The sequence below is a fragment of the Callorhinus ursinus genome, unplaced genomic scaffold (assembly GCF_003265705.2).
Source record: "Callorhinus ursinus isolate GAN/ISIS: 27379988/994484 unplaced genomic scaffold, GSC_fseal_2.0 scaffold38, whole genome shotgun sequence".
NCBI lineage: Eukaryota > Metazoa > Chordata > Mammalia > Carnivora > Otariidae > Callorhinus > Callorhinus ursinus.
In genome coordinates, this window is record NW_027397100.1 from 11,496,480 (window position 1) to 11,504,633 (window position 8,154).

The 8,154-nt window shown below is 44.5% G+C and overlaps 1 pseudogene; it reads left to right on the forward strand.

Annotated features, from left to right (window-relative positions):
• The first annotated feature begins 1,000 nt into the window (after nucleotides 1-1,000).
• Nucleotides 1,001-3,562, forward strand: LOC112827633 (MICOS complex subunit MIC10-like; annotated as a pseudogene).
• The last annotated feature ends 4,592 nt before the right edge of the window (nucleotides 3,563-8,154 follow it).

Genomic DNA, 8,154 nt, shown 5'->3' on the forward strand with positions numbered 1-8,154 from the left:
ATAGTGGTTTCTTTTTTTTTAACATTTTTTTCTAAGTCTTATTTATTTAAGTAATCTCTACACCCAACACGGGGCACAAACTCATGACCCCCAGATCAAGAGTTGCATGCTCCTCTAACAGAGCCAGCCAGGCACCCCATAATAGGTGTGTAGTGGTTTCTAATTGCAGTTTTAAGTTGCATTTCCCTAATAACTAATTATGTTGAGCATCTTTTCATGCACTTATTTACCAACCAAATCTCTTCTTTGGTGAAGTGTCTATTTAAATTGTTTGCTCATTCTTGGGTTGTTTGTTCTCTTCATGAGTCTTTTTTTTTTTTAAGATTTATTTATTTATTTGAGAGAGTGAGAATGAGAGAGAGAGAGAGAGTACATGAGAGGGGGGAGGATTAGAGGGAGAAGCAGGCTCCTCGCTGAGCAGGGAGCCCGATGTGGGACTCAATCCCGGGACTCCAGGATCATGACCTGAGCCGAAGGCAGTTGCTTAACCAACTGAGCCACCCAGGCGCCCAAGTTCTCTTCATGAGTCTTGAGAGTTGTTTATATATTCTGGTGCTTTATTTTGTATGATTTACAAATATTTTTCTCTTAGTCTGTGACTTGTCTTTTCATTCTTCTAATAGTGCCTTTTGAAAAGCAGAAGTTTTGGGGCGCCTGGGTGGCTCAGTTGGTTGGGCAACTGCCTTCGGCTCAAGTCATGATCCTGGAGTCCCGGGATTGAGTCCCACATGGGGCTCCCTGCTCAGCAGGGAGCCTGCTTCTCCCTCTGACCCTCCCCCCTCTTGTGCTCTCTCTCTCTCTCTCATTCTCTCTCAAATAAATAATTAAAATCTTAAAAAAAAAGAAAAGCAGAAGTTTTTTTTCCATGAAATCCATTTTATCAATTTGTTCTTTTATGGATTGTGCTTTTGGTATCATATCTAAGAAAACTTTGGTTAACCCACTGTCATAAAGTTTTCAGTTTTACATTTAGGACTACAATTTGAGTTAATTTTTGTAGATGGTGCAAGGTATGAATCAAAATTCTTTTTACATTTTATTATATTTTTCTTTTGCATAGGGATAACCAGTTGTTTCAACACCAGTTGTAGAAAAGGTTATCCTTGCCTTAGAATCTTTGTAGAAAATCAGTTGTCCATATACTACGTGGATGTGTTTCTCAAATCTGTTCTGTTCCATTACTCTGTCTCTCAATCTTTCTGCCAAGACCATATTGTCATGACTACTATAGTTTTTTTTTTTTAAAGATTTTATTTATTTATTTGAGAGAGAGAGAGAGAATGAGAGACAGAGAGCATGAGAGGGAAGAGGGTCAGAGGGAGAAGCAGACTCCCCGCTGAGCAGGGAGTCCGACGTGGGACTCGATCCCGGGACTCCAGGATGATGACCTGAGCCGAAGGCAGTCGCTTAACCAACTGAGCCACCCAGGCACCCTACTATAGTTTTATATAGTCTTAAAATCAGGTTTTGTCTATCCTAGGCTCTTGCATCTCCGTATGAATTTTAGAACCAGCTTGTCAATTTCTACAAAAAGCCCACTCGAATTTTTAATTGGGATTGCATTGAATTTATAGGTCAATTTGGGGAGAATTAAGTCTTCTGACCCATAACACAGTATATTTCTCAATTTATTTAAGTCTTTCTTAGTCTCTCAGCAATGTTCTGTAGTTTTCAGAGTAGAGATATATTTCATATTCTTTACCATACTTATCCCTAAGTATTTCATAGTTTGGGATGCTACTACAAATAATATATATATATATATATATATTTTTTTTTTTCCTTCAGAGAGAGAGAGCATGGGGAATGGGGAGTGGCAAGTAGAGGGGGAGAGGGGGAGGGAGACAGGGATTCTTGAGCAGGCTCCATGCCCAGTGTGGAGTCGGACGCGGGGCTCGATCTCATGACCCTGAGATCATGACCTGAGCTGAAATCAAGAGTTGGATGCTTAACCAACTGAGCTACCCAGGAGCCCCTATAAATAATATTTTTGTTCCAATTTCCAATTATTCATTTCTAGTATAGAGAAATACAATTTATTTTTGTATATTGATCTTTTTATTAGTTCTAGTAGTTTTTTTTAAAAAGTAGATTCCACTGGGGTTTTTCTTCTACATAGACAATTATGTCATCATATTTGGAAATATTTTAGCCATTATTACTTCATTTTTAAATTTTTTTAAAGATTTTATTTATTTATTTGTGAGAGAGAATGAGATAGAGAGAAAGAGCATGAGAGGGGGGAGGGTCAGAGGGAGAAGCAGACTCCCCGCTGAGCAGGGAGCCCCATGCGGGACTCGATCCCGGGACTCCAGGATCATGACCTGAGCCGAAGGCAGTCGCTTAACCAACTGAGCCACCCAGGCATTCCCTAAATTTCTTTTTAAAAGATTTTATTTATTTATTTGACAGAGAGAGACACAGTGAGAGAGGGAACACAAGCAGGGGGAGTGGGAGAGGGAGAAGCAGGCTTCCCGCGGAGCAGGGAGCCCGATGCAACGCTCAATCCCAGGACCCTGCAATCATGACCTAAGCCGAAGGCAGACACTTAACAACTGAGCCACCCAGGTGCTCCCATTGCTTCATTTTTTTTTTTTAAGATTTATTTATTTATCTGAGAGAGAGAGAGAGAGAAAGAAATCTGGGTGAGGGGCAGAGGGAAAGGGAGAGGGAGAGAATCCCAAGCAGACTCCCTACTGAGCGTGGAGCCTGACATGGGGCTTGATCCCATGACTCTGAGATCATGACCCAAGCTGAAACCAAGAGTTAGACGCTCAACCAACTGAGCCATCCAGGCACTCCAACCATTATTACCTTAAATTTTTTCTATCCCACCCTCATCACCTTCAGAGGCTCTAATTACATATGTATTAGACTGCTTAAAGTTGTCTCACAGCTCACTAATGCTCTGTTCATTATTTTGACATTCTCTTTTATTCTGTTTCATTTTGGATATTTTCTCTAGCTATATCTTCAAGTTTACTAATCTTTTATTCTGTACTGTAATGTCTAATATGCTGTTAATCCCATCCAGTGATTAAAAAAAAAAATTTTTTTTTATCTTTAAGTAATCACTACACCCAATGTGGGGCTCGAACTCACAACCCCAAGACCAAGAGTTGCATGCTCCAAAGAGTGAGTCAGCCAGGCACCCTTCATTCAGTGTATTTTAAAATCTCACTCATCTCAGGAGCAGGGCAACCCCCCGCCCCCACCTTAAGGAAAGCAGGAGCTGTGGGTGGGGAACCGCTGGGATTTGGAGCTGGGCAGGAAGTGGGACCAGTGCATGGCGGATGGGGTCCATGAAAATAGGGACTAGTTTCTGAGTAGGACTTGTTTTCTCACTTACCTTCTTTAAAAGAAGAATGTGGCCATTAGTCTTTAATTCTGGCATGGGATTGGGAATCGCTTACTCCAACTGTCAGCATGATTTCCAGGCTCCGTATCTTCTACATGGAAAATATGCCAAAGAGCCCGGGCAGTGACTTACACCTGAGAACACCCCAGTGGGAGGAAAAGAGAAATCCTGTTTATTCTTCAGGAATACTGAAATGCCCTGCAGTAAACTGACATTCTTCTGTAACAATGTTATCAGTAATGCTTTAAACTCCAGCACATTCTTTGTGTATCTGAAACAAAGTCTGTTTCTTGTTTTGTATTTTCTCTTTTGGAAATTGCAAGGAGGTGGTCTTAAAAGAAATAAATTAAAAATAGGCAGCCCAGTAATAAATAAATAAATAAATAGATAAATAAATAAATAAATAAAAACTCATTTGTAGATGCTTGATTTCTTTTTTATGTCTTCCATGTGTCTGCTTAACTTTTTGGACATGGACAGTACAGTTATAGTAGCTGTCTTAGTATCTTCTCTGCTAATTCTAACATCTATGTCAGTTCTGGGTCAGTTTCAACTCCTTTTTCTTCTCATTATTTCCTGCTTTGCATGACTGGTAAATGTTTTTATTGGATGTCACATACCGTGGATGTTACCTGTTGGCTGCAGGATATTTTTGTAATTCTCTAAGTATTCTTACACTTTGTTGCGGGATGCACTTATTTGGAAAGAGTTTGATCCTTTTGGGTCTTGCTTTTAAGATAGGTGGGACCAAAGCAGGGCTTAGGCTAGGCCCAACTTTCCTCCACTGCTGAGGCAATACCCGTGTGTGTATTCTACCCAATGCCCTATGAATCATAAGGCTTGCCAGTCTGGCTGGTGGAATCAGGCACTATTCTTGGCCCTTCATTAGCACTGAACACTGTTCCCTTTAATCCTTTTGTCTGGTTCTTTCCTTGTCCTTGGATAGTTTCTTCACATGCACGTGCTAGTGAGTACTCAGCTAAATATTTGAGTAGATCTCCAGAATTCTCTCTCTCTCTCGCTCTACTCTTTGATACTCTTTTGGTCTTCCCAGACTCTCAGCTCTCTGTCTCCCAACTCAAAGTGGATGCTGGGCTCCATCTGGGTGCCCCCCTCCCTGCACCATATGGCCTGAAAACTCCCTCTCAAGACCGTAATCTGGGGAAATCATAGGACCCACCTCATTTGTTTCCAGGCTCTGGGGGATCACTGTCCTTTATTACCTGGTGTCGGGTATCTTGAAAACAATTGTTTCATTCAGGGGAGTAAGGCAGGGGAGCTTTTAAAAATCCCAATATCAGGGGCGCCTGGGTGGCTCAGTCGTTAAGCATCTGCCTTCGGCTCAGGTCATGATCCCAGGGTCCTGGGATCGAGCCCCACGTTGGGCTCCCTGCTCTGCAGGAAGCCTGCTTCTCCCTCTCCCACTTCCCCTGCTTGTGTTCCCTCTCTCGTTGTGTCTCTCTCTGTCAAATAAAGAAATAAAATCTTAAAAAAAAAACCCCAATGTCCAAGCCACACCCTATATAATTAAATCTAAATCTCTGGAGGTGAGGTCCAGGCGTCAACATGAACTCCTCAAGGGGATTTCAGTGCACATCCAGATTTAAGGTCAGTATTTTATACTGTGATTTTATTACTTTGATTTAAAAATAGTTTATTCTGAACCGGGTCTTTGGCATAGGAAACATGGTACTAGAGCACATTTTCAACTTACAGCTGAGCCCCTGATTAAAGAAATCAAATCTCAGGGCACCTGGGTGACTCAGTCATTAATCGTCTGCCTTCAGCTTCTGTCATGATCCCAGGGTCCTGGGATCAAGCCCTGCATCAGGCTCCTTGCTCAGCAGGGAGCCTGCTTCTCCCTCTGCCTGCCACTGCCCCTGCTTGTGCTCTCTCTCTCTCCCTGTCTCTAACAGATAAATAAATAAAATCTTAAAAAAAAAAAACACAAAATATAGTCCCCTGATTAAAAAGTAAGGTTGGTCTCAAGCCCAGAGTGAGGCAGAGGCTGCCTGTGAGAATTCAGTGTGGCCGTGGGGAGGATGGGGCAGAGCAGGGAGCTGGGGACAGGCTTGGGGGCATTTACAGTTTATTATTTCCACTTAACAAAGCATTCCTAGCTCACTGTCTTGCTTCATTTTCTTCCCCCAACAACCCTGAGGTGAAATTCACTATCTCTGGTTGGTAGATGAGGAAATGGGGCTCAAGAGGTTGAGTGACTTGACAAAGGGCAAATCAGGAGCAGAATTAAAATTTAAACTCAGTTCTCAGAAGTAGAATAAGGAGCAAAGCAGTCCTTAGCCGTGTGGCTGCCAGGGGTAAGGGAACATCCCTGCAAAGTGCTGAGATGAAGCGAATTCTGTGCATCGGGCCTCCTGGCAGATGAGCAAGAAATCACTAGATCAGCTGCAGGGGTGGGTGCCAGAGACTGAGATGGTCAGGTGAATGCTCCGAGGAGCATCGGCCCCATCCCACCCTGCCTCCTAAGGAGACTGAGGTTCCCGTAGGACTTCTGTCCCCGGAGAGGGTAGGGAAGTACAGAGTCAGAACTGAGAGGCCGGGAAGAGAGAGAAGATACCGGGTGTTGCTCCACCACCCTCCCTCCTGGCCCTTCTTCACACTGTATTCACCTCTGCTCTCAAAGAATAAAGACTGTAAAATAATAGACCGATGTTGGCTCCTCTCCACGAGTGTTCGCCAGGAACCAGACCCTTCCTAGGCATCATTCTGCCGAATCCTCCCTGTGATTCTCTGGAGCAGGTGTTTCTTCATCTCCATTTCAAAGGTAAGGAAAGGGAGGCTGAGGATGACTGACTATAGTCATTATCTATTGCTGCATAACAAATTATTCTGAAGCTTAACAGCTGAAAACCATAATAATCATTTATTATGTCATGCATTCTCTGTGGGTCGGGAATTTAAGAGCAGATTAATGGGGTGATTCTAGCCTGGGGCACCCCATGAGACTCCAGTCAAGCTGTCAACCAGGGCTGCAGTCATCTTCAAGCTTCACCTGGGCTGGAGGATCCAGTTCCAAGGTGGCCCCCAAACAGGTCTGGCAAATCGGTTGGCAGTTGTATCAGTTACTTGCCACGTGGATCTCACCACGGGGCTGCTTGAGTGCGCTTAGAACATGGCAGCTGACTTCTCCCAGAGCAACTGATCCAAGAGAGCAAAGTGGAAGCCAAAATGCATTTTCTGGCTCAGCCTCTGAAGTCACGCTGTCATTTCTACAGTATCTTAGTGGTTACACAGGTCGGCTCTAATCACTGTAGGAGGGGACCGACTCTACAAGAGTAGGAAGACCAGGCGGTGAAAACCACTGGGGGTCGTCATGGGGGCTAGCTACCACAGTGACAAAGTAATTTACCCAGGATCATGCACAGGGGAGGTATTAGGGGTGGGCTTTGAACCCAGGCAGTTACTATGTCACAGTAAAGATTGGCTGGAAGGAGTGGGAACAGGCAAGTGCCCACAGATCTCCCCTGTCCTGGAGATGTTCATACTTCAGGTCGTGCGGATCTCATTCCAGTGATCGTGTGGGTCAGACACTATATCTGATGTGTCAGTCACTTCATCAAAACCACGTGACCTGGGCATGTTTATAAAAGATTGCACAAATCATCGCTTGACAGTGGACTTGGTGAGTCAGAGGGAACCTGGGTCCTGGCTCTGGCTCTGCCTCTGACTTAGTGTGTGACGTGGAGTAAGTTTCAGCCCCTTTGAGGCCTTTGATTTCCTGTCTGTACAATGGGACTGTTGAATCCCATGGGCCCTGCAGGCCCCTGACTGAGAGATTCTGGGATTTCATGCACAGAGCTATTCACCAGGGATGTTAAGGCAATCCCCTCTCCTCTTTGCCTGCGTCTCTCAGAACTTTTGCCCAGTGGAGTGGACCCCTGAGGTACAAGGGTCACTTTTTTGGAGCTGGGCCAGGCTAGGCCAGGCTGCTCAGCCCTGCTTCACCCACAGCTGGCTGGCACCATTGTTCCCCCATAAAGCCGGGCCCTTTTCCAGCCGCTGCTGCCCTCGGGGCAGGGGAGAGGCTCAAAGAACTTGGTTGTGTGGCTTCCCCCCCCTCCCCCAGGGCAGGCCTGGGTCACCCAACAGGCTGACTCAGCCCATGCAGGGGAACAAAGAAGACGAGATATGGTTTAAGGAAAGAATTTGACATTTACTATTCCCCCCACCCCGAAACTTCAAAGTAATCATCACAGGGAATATCCTGTTCTACTTATTTTACAGCTTAGTAGGATGTTAAAAAATGGGGGTGAGGGCATTATAATTTTTCAGTGCTTTAAGGACCCATATTTTAATGAGTCTACAATGCACATCTGTTTGCCTTTTAATCTTTGAAATGGGGATGCATGTAATAGTTGAGGTGCGTGTAAAAAGCACATGGTGTTGCACCAAATAATGGTGCATATTACAATGATGGGTCTTAAATTGGATGAAATGCAGTCCTTAGGCCCTGTTCTTGGAGACCGGGTCCAGCTGCGTCCACCCCTTCCTCCACTGTCCCACCCCCAGGCCCACTCTTGCTCACCACCCACGGGCCGATCTTTATCCTGTGTCTCCAGTACAATCCTTCAAACTTTCTCAAGCTTTTCCTCTACATAAAATTCTGAAGGAACTGTGAGGGGGTAGCTGTTCCCCTCTTCTGACCAAGACAGAGAAGTTTTCAGCAGAGTGAAAGAGCACAAAAGAATGAAAAGAAACTTAATTTCACGAGTAATAGCTAACAGTTTTCTACGCTGTGTTACAGGCACTGTTCTACGTGATTCGTGTGTGTTAAT